General features: G+C 26.7%; 1 long non-coding RNA gene across 8 annotated transcripts; it reads left to right on the top strand.

Annotated features, from left to right (window-relative positions):
- The first annotated feature begins 5,738 nt into the window (after positions 1 to 5,738).
- Positions 5,739 to 8,924, top strand: LOC103840604. Of its 8 annotated transcripts, XR_004451305.1 has the most exons (7): positions 5,753 to 7,219; positions 7,347 to 7,430; positions 7,567 to 7,793; positions 7,945 to 8,009; positions 8,289 to 8,336; positions 8,486 to 8,539; positions 8,621 to 8,924. It is a non-coding gene; the product is annotated as an uncharacterized LOC103840604 (long non-coding RNA). The 8 variants fall into 8 exon arrangements; XR_004451308.1 differs by having other exon boundaries at positions 5,739 to 7,219; positions 7,945 to 8,336; positions 8,438 to 8,539; XR_004451306.1 differs by having other exon boundaries at positions 5,739 to 7,219; positions 7,945 to 8,535.
- Positions 8,925 to 13,946: the final 5,022 nt, after the last annotated feature.

The following is a 13,946-nucleotide window of genomic DNA, read 5'->3' as shown; positions in this document are numbered from 1 at the left end:
GAGTTCGGTTTTGGAAGCTTCTGGCGCCATGAAGATCTTCCGACATTGTAGATGTCAAATAGCTGGAGTAAAAAAACAGAAATGAAAACTTATCTTCTGTGCTTATGGCATTCATGTTGTGTTATTGATCAAGAATCGTAAAAAGAACTTACGGGTTCAAATCTTTTTCTCAGAAAGACAGATCAAGATATAGGTGACTAAGACAAAGGCTGTAATATTGTAAATCTTTGTTTAATCTTGTCTTAACTTATGGTATAATTTTCCACTGCTTTCCAATATAAGTTGTTGTAATGATCTACTACTTTTCCCTTGAGTATTATGCTGTTTATTTCGTCCAATTTCGTATAATAAAGTGGATTCCGAACCCTCCACTCCGACCTTTAGAAATTCCGATTTAAAGAAGAACACTTTGTGTCAAAAGTGGTTCATGATTTAGCAGGAAGTACAAATGAACCAACCCATTTAACATGAAGTACGATGAACCAATTGATGGATCTGAAAATCGTTAACGTATATAAGAAGACATCTAAAATATATATAAATTGATGACTTAGTATTAGAGCATCTCCAATGTATTACTCCAAATTTTACTCCAAAATGGTGTAACTCCAAAATAGAGTTAGATTTTACTTCAATGTATTACTCCATTTTTTACTCCAAACAAAAGTATTCTTTTTTCATTTAGTTGATAATTGTTATTAGTACCTTCAACTTATAAAAAATTAACAATTAACCCAACTATTTTATGTTTACAAAATTTCTATAATAATATATTTTATTTAAATTAAATATTTATCATTAAAAATACAACTAGAGATTATCTTCCAATTTCAATTCGTGCAGATTTTATCATATGCAATTTTTCTAATTCAAAAATATTTTTATGCATTAAAAGAACATAAAGAAAAAATAAAGTTTTGTTTTGTAATTTGAATTATGTATTGGGTCCTATTGTTTGTTTGTGCATATATCAAGTTCAACAAGTACAAATGTTATCAATCAAAATTTTGACCCACAAAATTAAAAAACTCATCTATTCCGTTTGAATAATACTTCACCGCTTTTAGTAGTTTCGAAAACAATTTACCGAATTAATTATTAAATTACTTATTTATATTACATTATATTTATTTTATATTTTTTTTATTTTTAGTTTTGACTTTTATGAGTTTATGCATATTTTCTGTAAACTATAAAGTAGTAATCTTTTGTGGAGTATTATATTTTTTTATGTTATTATGTTATTTTAAGTATGAAATAAAAATATTAAAAATCAAAAGGACCATTTCATAAATATAAAAAGTTCAACTCCAAAATGGAGTAATGGGTAAGATTACTCCATAAATGGAGTAACCCTAGCTATTACTCCATTTTGAAGTTGAATATAGAGTGGGGTTGGAGAAGATTTTACTCCATAATTGAGTTTGGAGTAAAAAATGGAGTAGGGTTGGAGATGCCCTTAAGAGAGTGTGTTTTTTATTGATAACAAGATATGAGTCCATGCGTTGCAACAAATTTTGTTTGATGATTTAATTTCATAAAAAAAAACATAAAAATAATAAAATTATTTATTGTAGTTTTAGGATTGTTTTTGCGGCATATGTTGTGTTAGATTTATTTTACAACTAAGTATTTTGCCTGTAATGCAGGCTTAAACATTTTCATAATTTTTGAAAAGTTATTTGTACACTATATTTATTATACTAAATTAAATTCTAAAATAACTTAATATTATATTTTAGTTATATAATTAAAATATATTATTTGATTAGTATTTAATTATATAATTTATGTTTTAACTTTTTAATAAAATACTTTTTCAGATAACAATAATATATATATATATAGAAATTATCTTTTTTAATTATATTTTTAGATTTTGGATAATTCAATATTCTATTTTTAATTATATAATTAAGAATTTTATTTGATTAGTATTTAGTTATATAATTCATGTTTTTAAATTTTTACTAAAAGACTTTTTCAGATAACAATACAATATATACGAAAATTATCTCCTTTTAAAATTATATTTTCAGATTTTGGATAATTCTTACTATTATTAATTCTAATCAATTATCGAATCAAATATATTAAATTAAATTTCGTTTTTATTTTTGAATTTAGTTATACATTTTATTCATTAAGGGTATAAACGATATTAACCATTCTAACTTTTAACGTGATAGCTTGATTCCAAAAATTTACTTCGCAAATAATAGTATAGATTAAGAACTCGTTTTCACACATAAGTTTCAGTTAATATTTGTATTTATAATTATGGTGCATAGGTGAATTGTTATAAATTTTCTACTTAGGTCTAGAGAAAATAACCATACCTAAAAAATTTAAACCACACCTAATCCAAAGTAAGAATTAGAATGAAAAATAAAAGTGAAAGTTAAATAAGGCCAATCGAGTTAATGACAATATCATACACTTTATTATGTAATAATTTTATATTTTATTAAACTTATAAAAATGAATTAGAAAAAAAGTACGACATAGTAAAACCAAAAAAAGTAATAGATGACGATGAAGCTTGATGAAAAACGCATATAAAGATCACTTATGGTGACAATAATAATAATCTATTTTATGACCAAACATGAAAATATATATCAAACATGTGTTTGATTTTCATATGTCCAAACACATATAAATAGAATTTACGACCACATCCTATTTTTTTATTTGTTAACTAAATAATTGTAACATCCTATTTGTCATCAAATTCTTTTTAGTATTTTAGAAAAATTCAATTACTATCAGATAATTATATATAGTAAATTCTTTTAAAATTAATATGTCCATCATAAAGTTCGCTCTTTAAAGTAAAATTAATATGTCCATCATAAAGTTCGCTCTTTAAAGTATTATCAATTAACTTTTTACAATTCTCTTATGGTTAGAATTTAAAAAATGTGATACAAATTTCTTTTATTTAGGATTTTTTTTTAAAAGGAAAACAACTATCAAATAATATTTTACAGTTTTTAGGGTTTTAAAAAAGGAAATTTTAGTATTACATAATCTTTTAAAATTATATTTTGTATAGGATTTAAAAAATAAAATTACTCTCAAATCATTATTACCACTTAATATTAACTATTTTTAAAATTTTCTGTTTTCAAAATTCGTATTTTCAATATCACTAATAGTTTTACAATTTTTCTTTGTTAATTAAATAATTTTTAGTATCATGTTTTTTCTTTAAATTTATAAAAGCAAAAACTTCTACTAAATAAACTCTTTCAATTCTCTTGATTAAAATTAAAAAATTATTTCCACTTAATATTAACTATTTTTAAAAGTTGCTATTTTTGAAACTCGTATTTCAATATCACTAATATTTTTATAATTTTTCTTTGCTAATTAAATAGTTTTTATTATCATGTTTATCTTTAAATTTATAAAAGTAAAAATTATACACGTGTATTTAAAAGCCTATTAATTGTTTGTGATTTAAGTCATGTTTATTTTTTTTAAGCACCATGATTGTTGTATTTTTAAATAAAAATTATACATGTGTTATTTCAATTATACACGTGTTTTTTTTAACTTAATATTTCTGTTTTATAATTTTTTTTTAATATCTTTAAAACGAAAATTAATTTTATTTAAAGGAAAAACTACTTTCAGATAACTTTTGACAATTATTTTTTGTTTAGGATTTAAAAAATTAAAATTACTATCAATCTTTTTTAACAATATATAATTGTAAAAGATTATGTATTAGAAATTTTCCTTTTCTACAATCTTACAAAGAACAGTAAGAATATATTTTTGTAACAGTAATTTTCTTTTATAATAAGATTTATAATTGTATCATATTTTTAACATATTTCATAATTTTAAAAAATTTAACGACACATGTCGTGATCATGTTAATTAGTAACTTTGAATAACCATTCTTTATATAATAAGATATGCGTAGAAATATCTAGAACAAGAGAGTATGATTAAATTGAAAGTATAGGTCCCTCTCGAAGAAATCAAATCTTTTTTTTTTATGACAACAAAATGTTATTCTATTACTCAAAGAACTTGAGGTGGTCTGGGTAACCAAACCGGAATAGAACAACCAATGAAATAAAGATGTCTATAGAAGGATTTTGCAGTCCTAGCTAATGAATCTGAGGTCTGGTTTTGCACCCTTGGGATATGGGTAATCTTGAACTCCGGGAAACATATCTTGAGTATCTCTATTCTCTCTAGTTCCGTCGCATAGCCAGGCCAATTCTGGGGTTTCGCGATCATAGCGATCAAATCTTTGTAGTCTGTACCGAAGCTCTGACATGTCGAGTGCTGCATCATATTTTTCATCGCCCATCGCAATGCTTCCAGCTCCGTATGCAATGTGGACTCTCTTCAGATGCAGTTTCGTGTTCCCATGAGTTGTACTTTTCCTAAGCCATCCATACAAGCCCATCTACATCTACTATGCTGTGTTGTAGCTGTCCATGATCCATCTACCATGCATATATTCCTCAAACTTACGACTTGGGGTTCTCTATTGCAATCCTGTGTGGCTTTTGGGTTCTCTCATTTGCAGAACCATGCTTGGCATTCGCTCTCAGCATATCTAACTAGTTCTAGGGGGTCTCTGTCGATTCCCCTAAACAGTTTATCATTCCTCGCCTTCCAAATATACCAAATGATCCAGTCATCCAGGGATAAGGATCCCTATCTAGTTCAGGTTCTACTATGTCGTTCTTTCTCCAGAATAGATAGTCCATGTTCGCATAAATACTCGGTAGATGGAATATGTCTTGACTTGTTGGTGACGACGATAATGACCAAACTTGTAAAGCTGGTGGGCATTCGAAAATCGCATGAATTACATTTTCTTCTGGTTCTCCGCATCTCGGTGGATTTATAATGTACATGTGCATTGTTGTTATTTTCGGATAACAGCATAATAATAAGAATCATCTTATTTATTTTTAAAAATAAGTGTTTATTTTTTGCCTAATTTTTATTATGTTATGTATAATCATTATTTAATCTAATTTAGAGTTATTATCTAATAAATAAACAAATATATAGTTATTAATATATAATTTATTTTAAATTTTGTACTGTGTGATTGTATAGCTATTCGTTAAAGGTATTTTAGCAGCTTTAAATTTTTGGTGTTGATTGTTTGAGTAGTTTTTGGTTAATAGTTTTGAGATTTTTAGATATCAGACTTTGGTTTTGGTTTTTACTTCTTTTTTATTTTTTCTTTTGGTTTTGCTGTATTTTATTTTTTTTGAAAAATAACTAATACATTATTAGGTTTAACAAATTACAGATTGACCCCATTAACTTAGCTTATGATCAATTAAAACCGATTATAATGTCGCTACCATATATTTCGTATATGTGACATGTATTAACAGAAACATCGTATAGTTGTTGACACATTCTCATACATTAGATGGTTTCCACCATATTAGCTTAAAAGTCGCGTAGCTAAAAATTTCCTAAAAGGTATCAAAATATTATGATTATTATTTAATAATAAAAATATGTTTAATTGTTTTTAATTTGATATTTTAAAATTATATTATATTAAATATGAATCATTAAATATCTATAATTATACAAATTTAAAATGCTTGAAATTTTTGAAACCTAATTATAAAATATTTCCTAATATGCATTATTTTTTTGGTTGAACTTGAATGTAAATTTTTTGTTCTTTTCCAAAATTAATATAATATACTGTATTAGTACAAAGTTTTTATGTTATTTTATTATTTTATGTTGTTTTTAATGTGTCTAATAATTATTTAAAATTATTAAAATAATTAGTTAAAACAAAATTAATAACTATCTTTTTACAATTAACTAACATTATATATAAATACCTAATTTTTATTTATAGATTTAAGCCACAAATAAATTAATGAGAAATAACCTAGGATGACCTAAATTTTTTTATCACAAATATAAAATGACAAAATGTTTCATTAGAGAGACAAATAGACAAAAAAATTTCTTTAAAATCCTAGAACCTACCCCCTAACCCACTCATCAAATTTAAATAACAAGTCTACATTAGTTAGCCACATGGATGTAAATGTCTTTTATATTTTTTAATAATTTTTTTTGGTCATATTGACTCTGTTATGTTTGTTACAAAAGAAATTTCTCTTTGTGATTTATAAAGGTTTTATATAAAATAATTCGTGAAAGCTTATAAATGTGTTGTATAAAGAAATTACTTACTTGCAAAGGGTTTGTAAAAATCAGATGTAAGAATTCATAAAACAGAGAATTATGATTTATAAAGGCATATAAATAATTTATAAAAACTTATAAATCTATGTAAGATAATTTATATAATAGTAAATAATTTGTAAAGGCTTATAAAACTATGTAAAATATTAGATTTAAGAATTATCTAAGTATTTGCAAGCTTTAATATTTATGAAAGTTAATAGGATTTAGAAAGGTTCTATATAAAGTAATTAGCCAATTCTTATAAATATTTTATATAAAAAGTATAAGGGTTATAAAGTTTATAAGGTCTTATTAATTATTGGGTTTATAAAAATCAATTATAATAGTTCATAAAATAATGAATTAGGATTTAGAAATGACTATAAATAATTATAAAGACTTCAAAATATGTTTAAAATAATTTATAAAATTCTATAAAGTCTTATACAATAAATGTTTAAAAAGATTTTGTGGTGTAGTGGTTTAAGGTTCTTGCTATTACTTTCAGCACGGATTCTTGGTGATATAACATAGTCAAATCTTTTTGTTTCTCATTAAAAAAGAGCAAATTTGTCTTTAACACTTTCATCTCTTTTATTAGGTTTTTTTTTTTTCATTTCTGCAACTCGTCTGTTAGTGTTGGTTTTTTTTCCATCAATTATTAAATCTATCTATATATATAAAAAAATGTGTGCATCCCTCCTGTTGTGCCACCTCATAAAGTCGTTCGCTGCAGAGACGACACGTGTATCACGGACAGAACACAGCGCTTCTTTGTTTGTTGGCGTTTGTCGTTTGGGCTGTTTCATCGTTATGTGTACGTACAATCCGATTGGGCTTAGGTTAAGGGTGTGATTCGGCCCAGTCAACTATAGTCTGTCCTAACCATTTTTTTTTTGTCAAAAAATCTGTTCATCCCTTCTCTCCCTTATTCGGCGACGATGACTGTAGAACTTCCTCAACGTTCATGAAATGGATCTGTGATTAATCCCAACAATTGAGAGGCTGGGTATAAATAGATCAGTATTTTTCTTCTTGAAATCACAATCTCTTCCTCACTCTTCTACTTGACTCTCTTATATTGTTCTAAAGATTATGCTTAATGGCTAACTCGAAGGTTTTTTTTCTCGCTGAAGTCCGGCAAGTGTTCTGCTGCGATTCTGGGAGGCCAGGAATGTCAAGCGCTCATGTGGCTTGATATGCTGATGGTGGACATTAATGTAAGTATTCTTTCCAGATCCTGACTTATTATTTTCCGGTGAACTAAGCAGGTTTCCGGTGAAACTCATCCTGATAATCATCATTTATTTTTATTATAATGGATTACTCATCTGTTCTACTTACTGATTTGAACAGATCTAGATGTATCACTTGGAAAGATACTCTCTTCCCTGAAACAAAGAATATCACCATTATTTGTTTCCAGAGGCTGATAAGATCAAAGACTGAAACCAAAGGTTATCAACCACGCTGATTTATTTAGATCGGTTTCAGACAAATGAAACCAAACTTCAGGAAGAGAAAGTTTGAAAGTTGATCCCAGCTGGAGTCTCCAGCGTCATTATCTCCTACAGAGCTCAAAGGTTTTTTTAATTTCACGATCTCTCTCTCTCTTGCCTCTGACTATAAGAAAATGTTCTTCTTTATCGATTCATGAACCGTATGTATAACAGTATGAGCTATAGTTTAGTGCAAGATATTCTCTTGAGATCTTGATTTGGTGTTTGTGACCAGGTTTCAGGAGAGACTGTTGGATCCAAGAGAAGCAAGCAAGATTAAGCTGAACTTAATATAGAAGTGTAAGTGGGATATTACATTGTTGAAGATGATTCTTAAATGTATCAGTGTGGTTGTCTCAACCGATCTTAAGCCAGTTGATTGGTAGCCTTGAGGTGTCAATCGATACAAAGCTTCAAACATCCGCTATGAATATCGACAATATTTATTTTAGCCACTATGTCTCTCTTACAATCATGGTTAAGTTGTTTGTCAATAATATTTGTTTATGCTGTGTTGGTTGTTGTAAAAGATCTGTTTCTCTAAACCCATCATTAACATTGCTGATTTTGGACTGGCAGGTGTGGTTAATCATGGTTCACATTTATAGAGTATGTTGTTATACACCGGTAAAGATTTGATTCCCTTTTTGTGTTGCAATGTCTCTTTTAGAATATCAATACATGTGTATATATGTACTTAAGTTACAAGTTACCCATATGTTGATTAGTTGACACACCATTGCTGCCTTACTGACTCTAAAAGCTTTGTTATGAAGGTAATCGGTACCTGAAGGTACTTCTGCAGTCCTATGTATACACATTAAAAGTTAGTTAGTATCAGTTTATGTGGTACTCCATCAGGTTCATTTATTCTCGGACACTAATCTTTTGCCTTTTACATGATCTTTCAGTGGCTCTGCTCTGGGATCCATGCAACAGACCGACTGCTGCAGAGGCTCGGTACGTTCCGTCCTTTCAGGTACACCAGAGAGTATGTGCTTCAGACGCTATGGCTGTTACCGTTCCTGTCTTCATCAGTTGATTTAACTTTTGTACATGATGTTAAGTGTTTGCTGTGCAATCTCTGTAGCTGCAGAGGCTCTGTACGTTCCGTCCATTTTTTGTACTGGAAAGATTTTCTTTTTTTGAAGATAATATTAACAGTTTATATTGCCAAGCAGAAACTATTTAAATTTTAGTTAACATTTAGAAATATATATTTTGCCCTCAATTGAATACAGCACGAATTTCCACTATTTTCATTTTATTATTTTTAATAGATTATATGGTTAATTCTATATATATATATATATATATATATATATATTTTTTTTTTTTTTTTTTTACTTTTGAAAATTTTAATTTTCATTCTAATTTAGTTATAATAAAAAGAGCCAGCTAGAAACTTATATACACATAGTCTAAACCAATACAAAGAGGAAGATAGAATGTGATAGGTACCATGCATTTTGAAAGAAAACATACAATAGCCTTACACTAATCACTATTTTTTTTTATCAAATCACTAATCGCTATGTTATTTCTATAGAAAAAAAAGAGAAATTGTCTAAAATACCGCAAGTTGAGTACTAATTTTCAAAAATACTATCAATCAAAAATATACTAACATTTGGGTTTAGTATTTGGTGATTATTGTTTAGAGTTTAATATTTAAGGGTCTGGTTTGGTTTTATAAATGTTTAATAACTATTTAGAAAACTTAACTTAAGTTATTTTATCACAAATTTAGGTTATTTATGAAAATTGTAATTCATTAGTGGTAAATTTGAAAATTGATATCAAACTTGTGGTAGAATTAAAATTTCTCCATAGAAAAAGGTCTAACTAATTAACTATGTTTTTGACCAAAAGATAAATAATTGGATATGTAGGCACACATATATACACACAGTTAAAAAACCAGAGAAATGCTTTGGTTTAAATGTTAACTAATTCATTAAATAAACCAATTGGTTAAGCAAACCAGCTCATTACAGTTTCATAAAAAACAGAAAATGCTTCTGTTCAAAATTTAACTAATACATTAACTAAATCAATTAGTTAAGCAAACCGGATTAAGTAAATTTTGTTGGTGTTATATAAAGATAAATTTTTGAAAAATCTAAACGTTTTTTTAAAACATACTATACTATAATTTTATTGACCCGCCCGCCCGTAGGGCGGGTTTGCCCTAGTAAGTGATAAAAATCAGTGATAAAGTTTTCTTAATTAAAAATACAAAAATGAGTCATCTATACTATACTAAAAGGGGATATAAGCTCTTCTTAGAGTGTCCACGTAGGCACAAAAAATCATCCAATCAGAGAGTCCGTAGTTGCCACGTCATCTCATTTATTTTTTTCGTAAAAAATGAAAAACAATGCAAAGGAAAGGATCGAACCCGGGTTAGTATGACATAAATATAGGGCAGATACCACTAAGCCATTGAAACTTTCTTGGACACATATACAATATACAAGAATCACTAAATATGTAATCACAAACTCTTATGTACATTTACAATAATATGGATTCAACTTTCAAGACTCCGATATTTTGTTTTGTAAAAAAAATAAGTAAGTGACTAAGCTAATATATTCTTTGAAAGTGTGAGAATATTGACAAATATGAAAAAGCATAGATTTTTGTTTTCGTGACAAAGTTAAGAATTTTGTAAAAGTAAGTTTAACATATAAATTTTCGTGACAAATATGAAAAAGCATAGATTTTTGTACAATTTTGACAAAACAACTCAAAACATAGTTCTCTAATGTCTTAATAAAATATTATTTAAGGGTGCAATAATTAAATATATCAATTCAATAAATTTTGTAATTTATAGATAAAACAATAACACAACAAATTTTGTAACATTTGTTTAACCTATCGATTTCTTTTTATGAGAATCCAACTAAACAAGATAAAAAAAACAATTAGATTTATTTAATTACCATTTTATTCAATTTTGATTAATTTCAAATTGTAATAATGTATCTTTTTGAAGTTACAAAAAAATAATGTTCTTTCTTTATTACACTAACATTATATATAGATTCCATATACACAAATAAATATAATATAACAACATAAGCTTGCTTTCCCCGATTCGTATGAAAACTTTTTAAGTTATCCACCAAAGCAAATTAATTAAATCAATCAAATTGTTAGAATACAACAAATTAATATATAATTTTATTTTAAATTAAATTATTTAAAAAGTGTATTTTCATTAAAAACAAAATAATAAATAAGTAAAACTGATTTGATGGTAATTTTTATGACATATATATATATATATATATATTATGTGAAAGAAATATAAGCTTAATATGAAAAAAATCTTAAATACAAAAAACTCTAAAATTAAGAAAAAAAACTAATAAAAATTAAACTATAATATCAATTGACAGCTTCTTAGACAATATTAATAAAATATTTAAGCGGTAACTAGACAAATTTGATTTTTTTTTTTGCCAGCCAAAAATTTATTATTAATTAGCATCAGTTATTTCAAGATGTTTAAGAAAGGATGGACTTAAATGATATATAAACTATGAATATTAGTACTTTGTAAAGCTGACTTAGATAACACATCTGCACATCATTTCCAGTCCTTTTTGATTCAGTTTTGATATTCAGATTTGTTTCTTGACTGTTAAGAAGATTGATAACTGTACAAATGTCTCATTCGAATATTATATGTCTATAACTGAATCCCAACATGAGACAACTTTGTTTAAAAAGTAAATAATTTCATTTTTCTTATATTATATAATAAATATATATTATTTACTAATAATAAAAATATAGTTATTCATTTATCACAAATAACTATGCAAATATGTGAATCAAGTACATCAATTAAACAACATAATGATTTCCATAAAGAAAATTTTAAAAATATATTTATGTTATGTAGTCTTATTTTATATTCTTTAAATAATGTAATACAATATTATATATTATTTTTTTAGAATTGAGAAATACATATAATATTTTATCCTCGCGTAGCGCGGTTAAAAAATCTAGTAGCTTATAATAATATATTATAAGGGTTTGTAAAACATGATAAAATCATTGATAAATAGTGTGTTATAATTTATGATAGAGATAATGTATTATACATTCATATTATAATATATATAAGGATATATAAAAGTATTTTTGTCAACGATATAGGCAAATAAGAGCTTATTTGTCTATTAACCAAATTTGTAGTAGATATTAGGGTTACAAATTTTGTCAACGATATGGGCAAGTAAAGTGATTTTGGCTTAATTAAGTAACTATCATTTAGTCTAACTTTGGCCTTGTTTTACCTTATCTAATTGCAAGTGACCGGTTAAACAGAGAAAATAGATGAAGTCAATGCTTTTCATATTAGCAAGAGTGACTCACTAGTCGCTACTATTTATAATCACATCATCTAAAGAATCCAAATCACCCGCTATGCAATAAAATATGTGGATTAAAATCAGTTGCAGAGCCAGCCTCAATTCTGACTGGGGTCAATTAAAAAATATAAACGAATTTTAATATTTTTAAATATTTTTTACATCAATTAAAATAATATAAATATTGAATAGGTTAAAGTGATTTACACACACATATATATATATATATATATTCCCAAATAATATTTTCGATATATATCCAATCTAAAACAGATTTAACCTTGTGAGCTAAAATGGTTCAAAAATTGTTTCCAAATGCATGTAAAGTTCTACACTATTTATGCCAAAAATCTTTTCCAAATCGATTTACGCTATTTTAACGAAAATTGTTTTCAAATGCATGTAAAATTATTTTTGGCATAAATCGATAGAGGCCAAGTGACCCCCCTCTCCTACAGATGCCTCTGCCCCTGATTAAAATATATAAATTTTCAATACCATTTACTACAGTTTTTTTATTTTGTTTTGTAATATATATTTTTTCTATTTTGTTTAATAAAATTAGAATAGTACTAAGCTTACATTTTGATATACAAAGTAAAATGGTATGCCACTGCAAATAACATTTTGATATACAGAGTAAAATGGTATGCCACTGCAAATAGAGCATGGTTCAAGTTGTTATTTTATCTATAGATCTCACAGAGATTTCCACATCCGTTAAATATGAAACTCAATCTCAACCGTTAATTACTACTAGAGATGGCAAACGAGCTCACCCGCAACCAAATGGCCCGCTCCGCCACGGGCTCAAGTTCAGTCGGGTCACAGCGGGCTGGCCCGCCGCGGGATGCGGTACCGAGAAGCATTGACCAATCCCGCCCCGCCTATTGCACAGGTCTTTGCGGGCAGGCCCGCGGGTCACCATTCAGAAGTTGAATGGTGTTCCATGTAATATACGTGTGTCATTTCCTGCAACAAACAATTTACTACACTTAAAATCCTAATCAATAAACACAAATCCAGTTATAAACCAGAACACATATTTATGATCTTTTTAATAAATTAACATTTGAAAATATTAAATTATAACATAAACTAAAAAGTGTTAAAATTTTAAAAATATTAAATTATAACATATAAAACTGAAATAGAATAGACTTGTAAATTAAAAAGTGTTAAAACTGAAATTTTCAAATAACTAAATTAAAAAGTGTTAAAAAGTTTATATTCTAATAAAGAGCATATCATGACATACTATTTTCATTAGTTGTAATAATCAACTTTTAAATATAAACTATAATCATTATAAATAGAATAAGAGAAATTGGCTGAAGTCTACACTTGAATGAATGTGGTTAACAAAAAAAAAAATAGAGATAAGAACTAGCATTTTTATTGAGACTAGAATTTATAGGGAAGAAAATCGATTTATGGATGAAATAAAATATGCAGTATTTATACACAAAAGTATTCGGTTATTGTGTACGAATTAGTTATAATTATAGAATATCTCTGTTTCGTGAATTACGGCATTTATTCGCGTGATCCTTGTAAATTCTTAATTTTGATCAATATGCTTAAAACAAGATTCATATCAATGATACGACGTCAAAACATAACTCATGATTATCGACTATAAATATTTTTTTAATATTTAAACCATAAATAAATTAATGACAATTTTTCTAGGATGACCCAATTTTTTTTAATAAAAAAATATAGCCCAAAAAATCAAAATGACCAAAATATTTTGTTAAATATGTAGAGTAGAAACTATATCCCATACATTTACTAAGCTAGATTTAGAATTTGGATACTAGGTGGGATTTAGGATTTAAAA

The sequence above is a fragment of the Brassica rapa genome, chromosome A09, assembly GCF_000309985.2.
Source record: "Brassica rapa cultivar Chiifu-401-42 chromosome A09, CAAS_Brap_v3.01, whole genome shotgun sequence".
NCBI lineage: Eukaryota > Viridiplantae > Streptophyta > Magnoliopsida > Brassicales > Brassicaceae > Brassica > Brassica rapa.
This window is presented reverse-complemented; position numbering and strand designations above follow the sequence as displayed.